This window comes from Colletes latitarsis, unplaced genomic scaffold, assembly GCF_051014445.1.
Source record: "Colletes latitarsis isolate SP2378_abdomen unplaced genomic scaffold, iyColLati1 scaffold0007, whole genome shotgun sequence".
In the NCBI taxonomy this organism is placed as follows: Eukaryota; Metazoa; Arthropoda; class Insecta; order Hymenoptera; family Colletidae; genus Colletes; species Colletes latitarsis.
In genome coordinates, this window is record NW_027488367.1 from 15,241,292 (window position 1) to 15,252,481 (window position 11,190).

An 11,190-nucleotide genomic window follows, 5' to 3' on the forward strand; every position below is an offset into this window, starting at 1 on the left:
TTTCGCATATTTCTCATACTTGATGGCTAGATCCTGGGCTTTTTCTGGATTGCATCACGTAGCAATGAAGTACAACACTGAAACAGTCAATTAAACCTGGTTTCCATCAATATTTTAGAGGACAACGCAAGTTAGGTCTGGGATAGTTCTGGGATTTGCCCTCATCAGGCTCATACTTTCGCGTTTTTCACATACTTGTTGAACAGATCCTGGGTTTTTTCTGGTTTGGATCCCAAAGTAGTGTGGTACCACACTGAAACAGTCCATTAAACCTAGTTTCGCTCAATATTTTAGAGGATAACGCATGTTAGGTCTAGGTCAGGCCTGGGATTTTCACTCATCTATCTCATACTTTCGCATTCTTCACATACTTGTAGAACGGATCCAGGGTTTTTACTGGTTTGGATCACGTAGTAATGTGGTACCACACTGAAACATTCAATTAAACCTGGTTTCGATCAATATTTTAGAGGATAACGCAAGTTAGGTCTGGGATAGGTCCGGGATTTGCCCTCATCAGGCTCATACTTTCGCGTTTTTTACATACTTGTTGAACAGATCCTGGGTTTTTTCTGGTTTGGGTCACGTAGTAGTGGGATACTACACTGAAACAGACCATTAAACCTGGTCTTGATAAACATTTTAGTGGATAACGCATGTTAGGTCTGTGTTAGGTCTAGGATTTGCCTTCATCAGGCTCATTCTTTCGCATATTTCTCATACTTGATGGCTAGATCCTGGGCTTTTTCTGGATTGCATCATGTAGTAATGAAGTACAACACTGCAACAGTCAATTAAACCTGGTTTCGATCAATATTTTAGAGAATAATTCATGTTAGGTCTAGGTTAGGTCTGGGATTTGCTCTCATCAGGCTCGGTCTTTCGCATATTTCTCATACTTGATGGCTAGATCCTGGGCTTTTTCTGGATTGCATCACGTAGTAATGAAGTACAACATTGAAACAGTCAATTAAACCTGGTTTCCATCAATATCTTAGAGGACAACGCCAGTTAGGTCTGGGATTGGTCTGGGATTTGCCCTCATCAGGCTCATACTTTCGCGTTTTTCACATACTTGCTGAGCAGATCCTGGGTTTTTTTCCGGTTTGGATCACGTAGTAGTGTGGTACCACACTGAAACAGTCCATTAAACCTGGTTTGGATCAATATTTTAGAGGATAACGCATGTTAGGTCTAGGTTAGGTCTGGGATTTTCGCTCATGAGACTCATACTTTCGCATACTTCACCTACTTGTTCGGCGGATCCTGGGTTTTTTCTGGTTTGGTTCAGGTAGTAATGTGGTACCACACTGAAACATTCAATTGAACCTGGTCTTGATAAATATTTTAGAGGATAACGCATGTTAGGTTTGGGTTAGGTCCAGGATTTGCCCTCAGCAGGCTCATACTTTCGCATATTTCTCATACTTCATGGCTAGATCCTCGGCTGTTTCTGGTTTGTATCACGTAGTAATGTGGTACAACGCTGAAACAGTCAATTAAACCTGGTTTCGATCAATATTTTAGAGGATAACGCAAGTTAGGTCTGGCATAGGTCTGGGATTCGCCCTCATCAGGCTCATACTTTCGCGTTTTTCACATACTTGTTGAACAGATCCTGGGTTTTTTCTGGTTTGTATCACGTAGTAGTGTGGTACCACACTGAAACAGTCCATTAAACCTGGTTTGGATCAATATTTTAGAGGATAACGCATGTTAGGTCTAGGTTAGGTCTGGGATTTGCCCTCATCAGACTCATACTTTCGCACACTTCACATACTCGTTGAACAGATCCTCGGTTATTTTCTGGTTTGGATCACATAGTAATGTGGTACCACACTGAAACAGTCGATTAAACCAGGTTTCGATCAATATTTTTCAGGATAACGCATGTTAGGTCTAGGTTAGGCCTGGGATTTTCACTCATCAGACTCATACTTTCGCAATCTTCACATACTTGTAGAACGGATCCTGGGTTTTTACTGGTTTGGATCACGTAGCAATGTGGTACCACACTGAAACATTCAATTAAACCTGGTTTCGATCAATATTTTAGAGGATAACGCAAGTTAGGTCTGGGATAGGTCCGGAATTTGCCCTCATCAGGCTCATACTTTCGCGTTTTTCACATACTTGTTGAAGAGATCCTGGGTTTTTTCTGGTTTGGGTCACGTAGTAGTGTGATACTACACTGAAACATTCAGTTAAACCTGGTCTTGATAAACATTTTAGTGGATAACGCATGTTAGGTCTGGGTTAGGTCTTGGATTTGCCTTCATCAGGCTCATTCTTTCGCATATTTCTCATACTTGATGGCTAGATCCTGGGCTTTTTCTGGATTGCATCACGTAGTAATGAAGTACAACACTGAAACAGTCAATTAAACCTGGTTTCGATCAATATTTTAGAGGATAACGCAAGTTAGGTCTAGGTTAGGCCTGGGATTGGCCCTCATCAGGGTCATACTTTCGAAGTTTTATCATACATGTTGACCTGATCGAGGGTTTTCTCTGCTTTGGATCACGTTGTAAAGTGGTACCACACTGAAACATTCAATTAAACCTGGTCTTGATAAATATTTTAGAGGATAACGCATGTTAGGTCTAGGTTAGGTCTGGGATTTGCTCTCATCAGGCTCATTCTTTCGCATATTTCTCATACTTGATGGCTAGATCCTGGGCTTTTTCTCGATTGCATCACGTAGCAATGAAGTACAACACTGAAACAGTCAATTAAACCTGGTTTCCATCAATATTTTAGAGGACAACGCAAGTTAGGTCTGGGATAGTTCTGGGATTTGCCCTCATCAGGCTCATACTTTCGCGTTTTTCACATACTTGTTGAACAGATCCTGGGTTTTTTCTGGTTTGGATCCCAAAGTAGTGTGGTACCACTCTGAAACAGTCCATTAAACCTAGTTTCGCTCAATATTTTAGAGGATAACGCATGTTAGGTCTAGGTCAGGCCTGGGATTTTCACTCATCTATCTCATACTTTCGCATTCTTCACATACTTGTAGAACGGATCCAGGGTTTTTACTGGTTTGGATCACGTAGTAATGTGGTACCACACTGAAACATTCAATTAAACCTGGTTTCGATCAATATTTTAGAGGATAACGCAAGTTAGGTCTGGGATAGGTCCGGGATTTGCCCTCATCAGGCTCATACTTTCGCGTTTTTTACATACTTGTTGAACAGATCCTGGGTTTTTTCTGGTTTGGGTCACGTAGTAGTGGGATACTACACTGAAACAGACCATTAAACCTGGTCTTGATAAACATTTTAGTGGATAACGCATGTTAGGTCTGTGTTAGGTCTAGGATTTGCCTTCATCAGGCTCATTCTTTCGCATATTTCTCATACTTGATGGCTAGATCCTGGGCTTTTTCTGGATTGCATCACGTAGTAATGAAGTACAACACTGAAGCAGTCAATTAAACCTGGTTTCCATCAATATCTTAGAGGACAACGCATGTTAGGTCTGGCATAGGTCTGGGATTCGCCCTCATCAGGCTCATACTTTCGCGTTTTTCACATACTTGTTGAACAGATCCTGGGTTTTTTCTGGTTTGTATCACGTAGTAGTGTGGTACCACACTGAAACAGTCCATTAAACCTGGTTTGGATCAATATTTTAGAGGATAACGCATGTTAGGTCTAGGTTAGCCCTGGGATTTTCACTCATCAGACTCATACTTTCGCATTCTTCTCATACTTGCTGAACTGATCCTGGGTTTTTTCTGGTTTGGGTCACGTAGTAATGTGGTACCACACTGAAACAGTCGATTAAACCTGGTTTCGATTAATATCTTAGAGGATAACGCATGTTAGGTCTAGGTTAGGCCTGGGATTTTCACTCATCAGACTCATACTTTCGCATTCTTCACATACTTGTTGAACGGATCCTGGGTTTTTTCTGGTTTGGATCACGTAGTAATGTGGGACCACACTGAAACAGTCAATTAAACCTGGTTTCGATCAATATTTTAGAGAATAATTCATGTTAGGTCTAGGTTAGGTCTGGGATTTGCCCTCATCAGGCTCGTTCTTTCGCATATTTCTCATACTTGATGGCTAGATCCTGGGCTTTTTCTGGATTGCATCACGTAGTAATGAAGTACAACATTGAAACAGTCAATTAAACCTGGTTTCCATCAATATCTTAGAGGACAACGCCAGTTAGGTCTGGGATTGGTCTGGGATTTGCCCTCATCAGGCTCATACTTTCGCGTTTTTCACATACTTGCTGAGCAGATCCTGGGTTTTTTTCCGGTTTGGATCACGTAGTAGTGTGGTACCACACTGAAACAGTCCATTAAACCTGGTTTGGATCAATATTTTAGAGGATAACGCATGTTAGGTCTAGGTTAGGTCTGGGATTTTCGCTCATGAGACTCATACTTTCGCATACTTCACCTACTTGTTCGGCGGATCCTGGGTTTTTTCTGGTTTGGTTCAGGTAGTAATGTGGTACCACACTGAAACATTCAATTGAACCTGGTCTTGATAAATATTTTAGAGGATAACGCATGTTAGGTTTGGGTTAGGTCCAGGATTTGCCCTCAGCAGGCTCATACTTTCGCATATTTCTCATACTTCATGGCTAGATCCTCGGCTGTTTCTGGTTTGTATCACGTAGTAATGTGGTACAACGCTGAAACAGTCAATTAAACCTGGTTTCGATCAATATTTTAGAGGATAACGCAAGTTAGGTCTGGCATAGGTCTGGGATTCGCCCTCATCAGGCTCATACTTTCGCGTTTTTCACATACTTGTTGAACAGATCCTGGGTTTTTTCTGGTTTGTATCACGTAGTAGTGTGGTACCACACTGAAACAGTCCATTAAACCTGGTTTGGATCAATATTTTAGAGGATAACGCATGTTAGGTCTAGGTTAGGTCTGGGATTTTCGCTCATGAGACTCATACTTTCGCATACTTCACATACTTGTTGAACTGATCCTGGGTTTTTTCTGGTTTGGATCACGTAGTAATGTGGTACCACACTGAAACAGTCGATTAAACCAGGTTTCGATCAATATTTTAGAGGATAACGCATGTTAGGTCTGGAATAGGTCTGGGATTTGCCCTCATCAGACTCATACTTTCGCACACTTCACATACTCGTTGAACAGATCCTGGGTTATTTTCTGGTTTGGATCACATAGTAATGTGGTACCACACTGAAACAGTCGATTAAACCAGGTTTCGATCAATATTTTTGAGGATAACGCATGTTAGGTCTAGGTTAGGCCTGGGATTTTCACTCATCAGACTCATACTTTCGCATTCTTCACATACTTGTTGAACGGATCCTCGGTTTTTTCTGGTTTGGATCAGGTAGTAATGTGGTACCACACTGAAACAGTCGATTAAACCAGGTTTCGATCATTATTTTTGAGGACAACGCATGTTAGGTCTAGGTTAGGCCTGGGATTTTCACTCATCAGACTCATACTTTGGCACACTTCACATACTCGTTGAACAGATCCTGGGTTATTTTCTGGTTTGGATCACGTAGTAATGTGGTACCACACTGAAACAGTCGATTAAACCTGGTTTCGATCAATATCTTATGGGATAACGCGAGTTAAGTCTGGGATTGGTCTGGGATTTGACCTCATCAGGCTCATACTTTCGCGTTTTTCACATACTTGTTGAACAGATCCTGGGTTTTTTCTGGTTTGGGTCACGTAGTAGTGTGATACTACACTGAAACATTCAGTTAAACCTGGTCTTGATAAACATTTTAGTGGATAACGCATGTTAGGTCTGGGATAGGTCTGGGATTTGCCCTCATCAGGCTCATACTTTCGCGTTTTTCGCATACTAGTTGAACAGATCCTGGGTTTTTTCTGGTTTGGATCCCGTAGTAGTGTGGTACCACACTGAGACAGTCCATCACACCTGGTTTCGCTCAATATTTTAGAGGATAACGCATGTTAGGTCTAGGTCAGGCCTGGTTTTTTCACTCATCAGACTCATACTTTCGCATTCTTCACATACTTGTTGAACGGATCCTGGGTTTTTTCTGGTTTGGGTCACGTAGTAATGTGGGACCACACTGAAACAGACAATTAAACCTGGTTTCGACCATTATTTTAGAGAATAATTCATGTTAGGTCTAGGTTAATTCTGGGATTTGCTCTCATCAGGCTCATACTTTCGCACACTTCACATACTTGTTGAACGGATCCTGGGTTTTTTCTGGTTTGGATCACATAGTAATGTGGTACCACACTGAAACAGTCGATTAAACCAGGTTTCGATCAATATTTTTGAGGATAACGCATGTTAGGTCTGGGTTAGGTCTGGGATTTTCACTCATCAGACTCATACCTTCGCATTCTTCACATACTTGTTGAACTGATCCTGGGTTTTTTCTGGTTTGGATCACGTAGTAATGTGGTTCCACACTGAAACAGTCAATTAAACAAGGTTTCCACCAATATTTTAGAGAATAATCCATGTTAGGTCTAGGTTAGGTCTGGGATTTGCTCTCATCAGGCTCATTCTTTCGCATATTTCTCATACTTGATGGCTAGATCCTGGGCTTTTTCTGGATTGCATCGCGTAGTAATGAAGTACAACACTGAAACAGTCAATTAAACCTGGTTTCCATCAATATTTTAGAGGACAACGCAAGTTAGGTCTGGGATAGATCTGGGATTTGCCCACATCAGGCTCATACTTTCGCGTTTTTCACATACTTGTTGAACAGATCCTGGGTTTTTTCTGGTTTGGATCCCATAGTAGTGTGGTACCACACTGAAACAGTCCATTAAACCTGGTTTCGCTCAATATTTTAGAGGATAACGCATGTTAGGTCTAGGTCAGGCCTGGCATTTTCACTTATCAGACTCATACCTTCGCATTCTTCACATACTTGTTGAACGGATCCTGGGTTTTTTCTGGTTTGGATCACGTAGTAATGTGGGTCCACACTGAAACAATCGATTAAACCTGGTCTTGATAAATATTTTAGAGGATAACGCATGTTAGGTCTGGGATAGGTCTGGGATTTGCCCTCATCAGACTCATACTTTCGCACACTTCACATACTCGTTGAACAGATCCTCGGTTATTTTCTGGTTTGGATCACATAGTAATGTGGTACCACACTGAAACAGTCGATTAAACCAGGTTTCGATCAATATTTTTCAGGATAACGCATGTTAGGTCTAGGTTAGGCCTGGGATTTTCATTCATCAGACTCATACTTTCGCAATCTTCACATACTTGTAGAACGGATCCTGGGTTTTTACTGGTTTGGATCACGTAGTAATGTGGTACCACACTGAAACATTCAATTAAACCTGGTTTCGATCAATATTTTAAAGGATAACGCAAGTTAGGTCTGGGATAGGTCCGGGATTTGCCCTCATCAGGCTCATACTTTCGCGTTTTTCACATACTTGTTGAACAGATCCTGGGTTTTTTCTGGTTTGGGTCACGTAGTAGTGTGATACTACACTGAAACATTCAGTTAAACCTGGTCTTGATAAACATTTTAGTGGATAACGCATGTTAGGTCTGGGTTAGGTCTTGGATTTGCCCTCATCAGGCTCATTCTTTCGCATATTTCTCATACTTGATGGCTAGATCCTGGGCTTTTTCTGGATTGCATCACGTAGCAATGAAGTACAACACTGAAACAGTCAATTAAACCTGGTTTCCATCAATATTTTAGAGGACAACGCAAGTTAGGTCTGGGATAGTTCTGGGATTTGCCCTCATCAGGCTCATACTTTCGCGTTTTTCACATACTTGTTGAACAGATCCTGGGTTTTTTCTGGTTTGGATCCCAAAGTAGTGTGGTACCACACTGAAACAGTCCATTAAACCTAGTTTCGCTCAATATTTTAGAGGATAACGCATGTTAGGTCTAGGTCAGGCCTGGGATTTTCACTCATCTATCTCATACTTTCGCATTCTTCACATACTTGTAGAACGGATCCAGGGTTTTTACTGGTTTGGATCACGTAGTAATGTGGTACCACACTGAAACATTCAATTAAACCTGGTTTCGATCAATATTTTAGAGGATAACGCAAGTTAGGTCTGGGATAGGTCCGGGATTTGCCCTCATCAGGCTCATACTTTCGCGTTTTTTACATACTTGTTGAACAGATCCTGGGTTTTTTCTGGTTTGGGTCACGTAGTAGTGGGATACTACACTGAAACAGACCATTAAACCTGGTCTTGATAAACATTTTAGTGGATAACGCATGTTAGGTCTGTGTTAGGTCTAGGATTTGCCTTCATCAGGCTCATTCTTTCGCATATTTCTCATACTTGATGGCTAGATCCTGGGCTTTTTCTGGATTGCATCATGTAGTAATGAAGTACAACACTGCAACAGTCAATTAAACCTGGTTTCGATCAATATTTTAGAGAATAATTCATGTTAGGTCTAGGTTAGGTCTGGGATTTGCTCTCATCAGGCTCGGTCTTTCGCATATTTCTCATACTTGATGGCTAGATCCTGGGCTTTTTCTGGATTGCATCACGTAGTAATGAAGTACAACATTGAAACAGTCAATTAAACCTGGTTTCCATCAATATCTTAGAGGACAACGCCAGTTAGGTCTGGGATTTGTCTGGGATTTGCCCTCATCAGGCTCATACTTTCGCGTTTTTCACATACTTGCTGAGCAGATCCTGGGTTTTTTTCCGGTTTGGATCACGTAGTAGTGTGGTACCACACTGAAACAGTCCATTAAACCTGGTTTGGATCAATATTTTAGAGGATAACGCATGTTAGGTCTAGGTTAGGTCTGGGATTTTCGCTCATGAGACTCATACTTTCGCATACTTCACCTACTTGTTCGGCGGATCCTGGGTTTTTTCTGGTTTGGTTCAGGTAGTAATGTGGTACCACACTGAAACATTCAATTGAACCTGGTCTTGATAAATATTTTAGAGGATAACGCATGTTAGGTTTGGGTTAGGTCCAGGATTTGCCCTCAGCAGGCTCATACTTTCGCATATTTCTCATACTTCATGGCTAGATCCTCGGCTGTTTCTGGTTTGTATCACGTAGTAATGTGGTACAACGCTGAAACAGTCAATTAAACCTGGTTTCGATCAATATTTTAGAGGATAACGCAAGTTAGGTCTGGCATAGGTCTGGGATTCGCCCTCATCAGGCTCATACTTTCGCGTTTTTCACATACTTGTTGAACAGATCCTGGGTTTTTTCTGGTTTGTATCACGTAGTAGTGTGGTACCACACTGAAACAGTCCATTAAACCTGGTTTGGATCAATATTTTAGAGGATAACGCATGTTAGGTCTAGGTTAGGTCTGGGATTTGCCCTCATCAGACTCATACTTTCGCACACTTCACATACTCGTTGAACAGATCCTGGGTTATTTTCTGGTTTGGATCACATAGTAATGTGGTACCACACTGAAACAGTCGATTAAACCAGGTTTCGATCAATATTTTTGAGGATAACGCATGTTAGGTCTAGGTTAGGCCTGGGATTTTCACTCATCAGACTCATACTTTCGCATTCTTCACATACTTGTTGAACGGATCCTCGGTTTTTTCTGGTTTGGATCAGGTAGTAATGTGGTACCACACTGAAACAGTCGATTAAACCAGGTTTCGATCATTATTTTTGAGGACAACGCATGTTAGGTCTAGGTTAGGCCTGGGATTTTCACTCATCAGACTCATACTTTGGCACACTTCACATACTCGTTGAACAGATCCTGGGTTATTTTCTGGTTTGGATCACGTAGTAATGTGGTACCACACTGAAACAGTCGATTAAACCTGGTTTCGATCAATATCTTAGGGGATAACGCGAGTTAAGTCTGGGATTGGTCTGGGATTTGACCTCATCAGGCTCATACTTTCGCGTTTTTCACATACTTGTTGAACAGATCCTGGGTTTTTTCTGGTTTGGGTCACGTAGTAGTGTGATACTACACTGAAACATTCAGTTAAACCTGGTCTTGATAAACATTTTAGTGGATAACGCATGTTAGGTCTGGGTTAGGTCTTGGATTTGCCCTCATCAGGCTCATTCTTTCGCATATTTCTCATACTTGATGGCTAGATCCTGGGCTTTTTCTGGATTGCATCACGTAGTAATGAAGTACAACACTGAAACAGTCAATTAAACCTGGTTTCGATCAATATTTTAGAGGATAACGCAAGTTAGGTCTAGGTTAGGCCTGGGATTGGCCCTCATCAGGGTCATACTTGCGAAGTTTTATCATACATGTTGACCTGATCGAGGGTTTTCTCTGCTTTGGATCACGTTGTAAAGTGGTACCACACTGAAACATTCAATTAAACCTGGTCTTGATAAATATTTTAGAGGATAACGCATGTTAGGTCTAGGTTAGGTCTGGGATTTGCTCTCATCAGGCTCATTCTTTCGCATATTTCTCATACTTGATGGCTAGATCCTGGGCTTTTCCTCGATTGCATCACGTAGCAATGAAGTACAACACTGAAACAATCAATTAAACCTGGTTTCCATCAATATTTTAGAGGACAACGCAAGTTAGGTCTGGGATAGTTCTGGGATTTGCCCTCATCAGGCTCATACTTTGGCGTTTTTTACATACTTGTTGAACAGATCCTGGGTTTTTTCTGGTTTGGGTCACGTAGTAGTGGGATACTACACTGAAACAGACCATTAAACCTGGTCTTGATAAACATTTTAGTGGATAACGCATGTTAGGTCTGTGTTAGGTCTAGGATTTGCCCTCATCAGGCTCATTCTTTCGCATATTTCTCATACTTGATGGCTAGATCCTGGGCTTTTTCTGGATTGCATCATGTAGTAATGAAGTACAACACTGCAACAGTCAATTAAACCTGGTTTCGATCAATATTTTAGAGAATAATTCATGTTAGGTCTAGGTTAGGTCTGGGGTTTGCTCTCATCAGGCTCATTCTTTCGCATATTTCTCATACTTGATGGCTAGATCCTGGGCTTTTTCTGGATTGCATCACGTAGTAATGAAGTACAACACTGAAACAGTCAATTAAACCTGGTTTCCATCAATATCTTAGAGGACAACGCATGTTAGGTCTGGCATAGGTCTGGGATTCGCCCTCATCAGGCTCATACTTTCGCGTTTTTCACATACTTGTTGAACAGATCCTGGGTTTTTTCTGGTTTGTATCACGTAGTAGTGTGGTACCACACTGAAACAGTCCATTA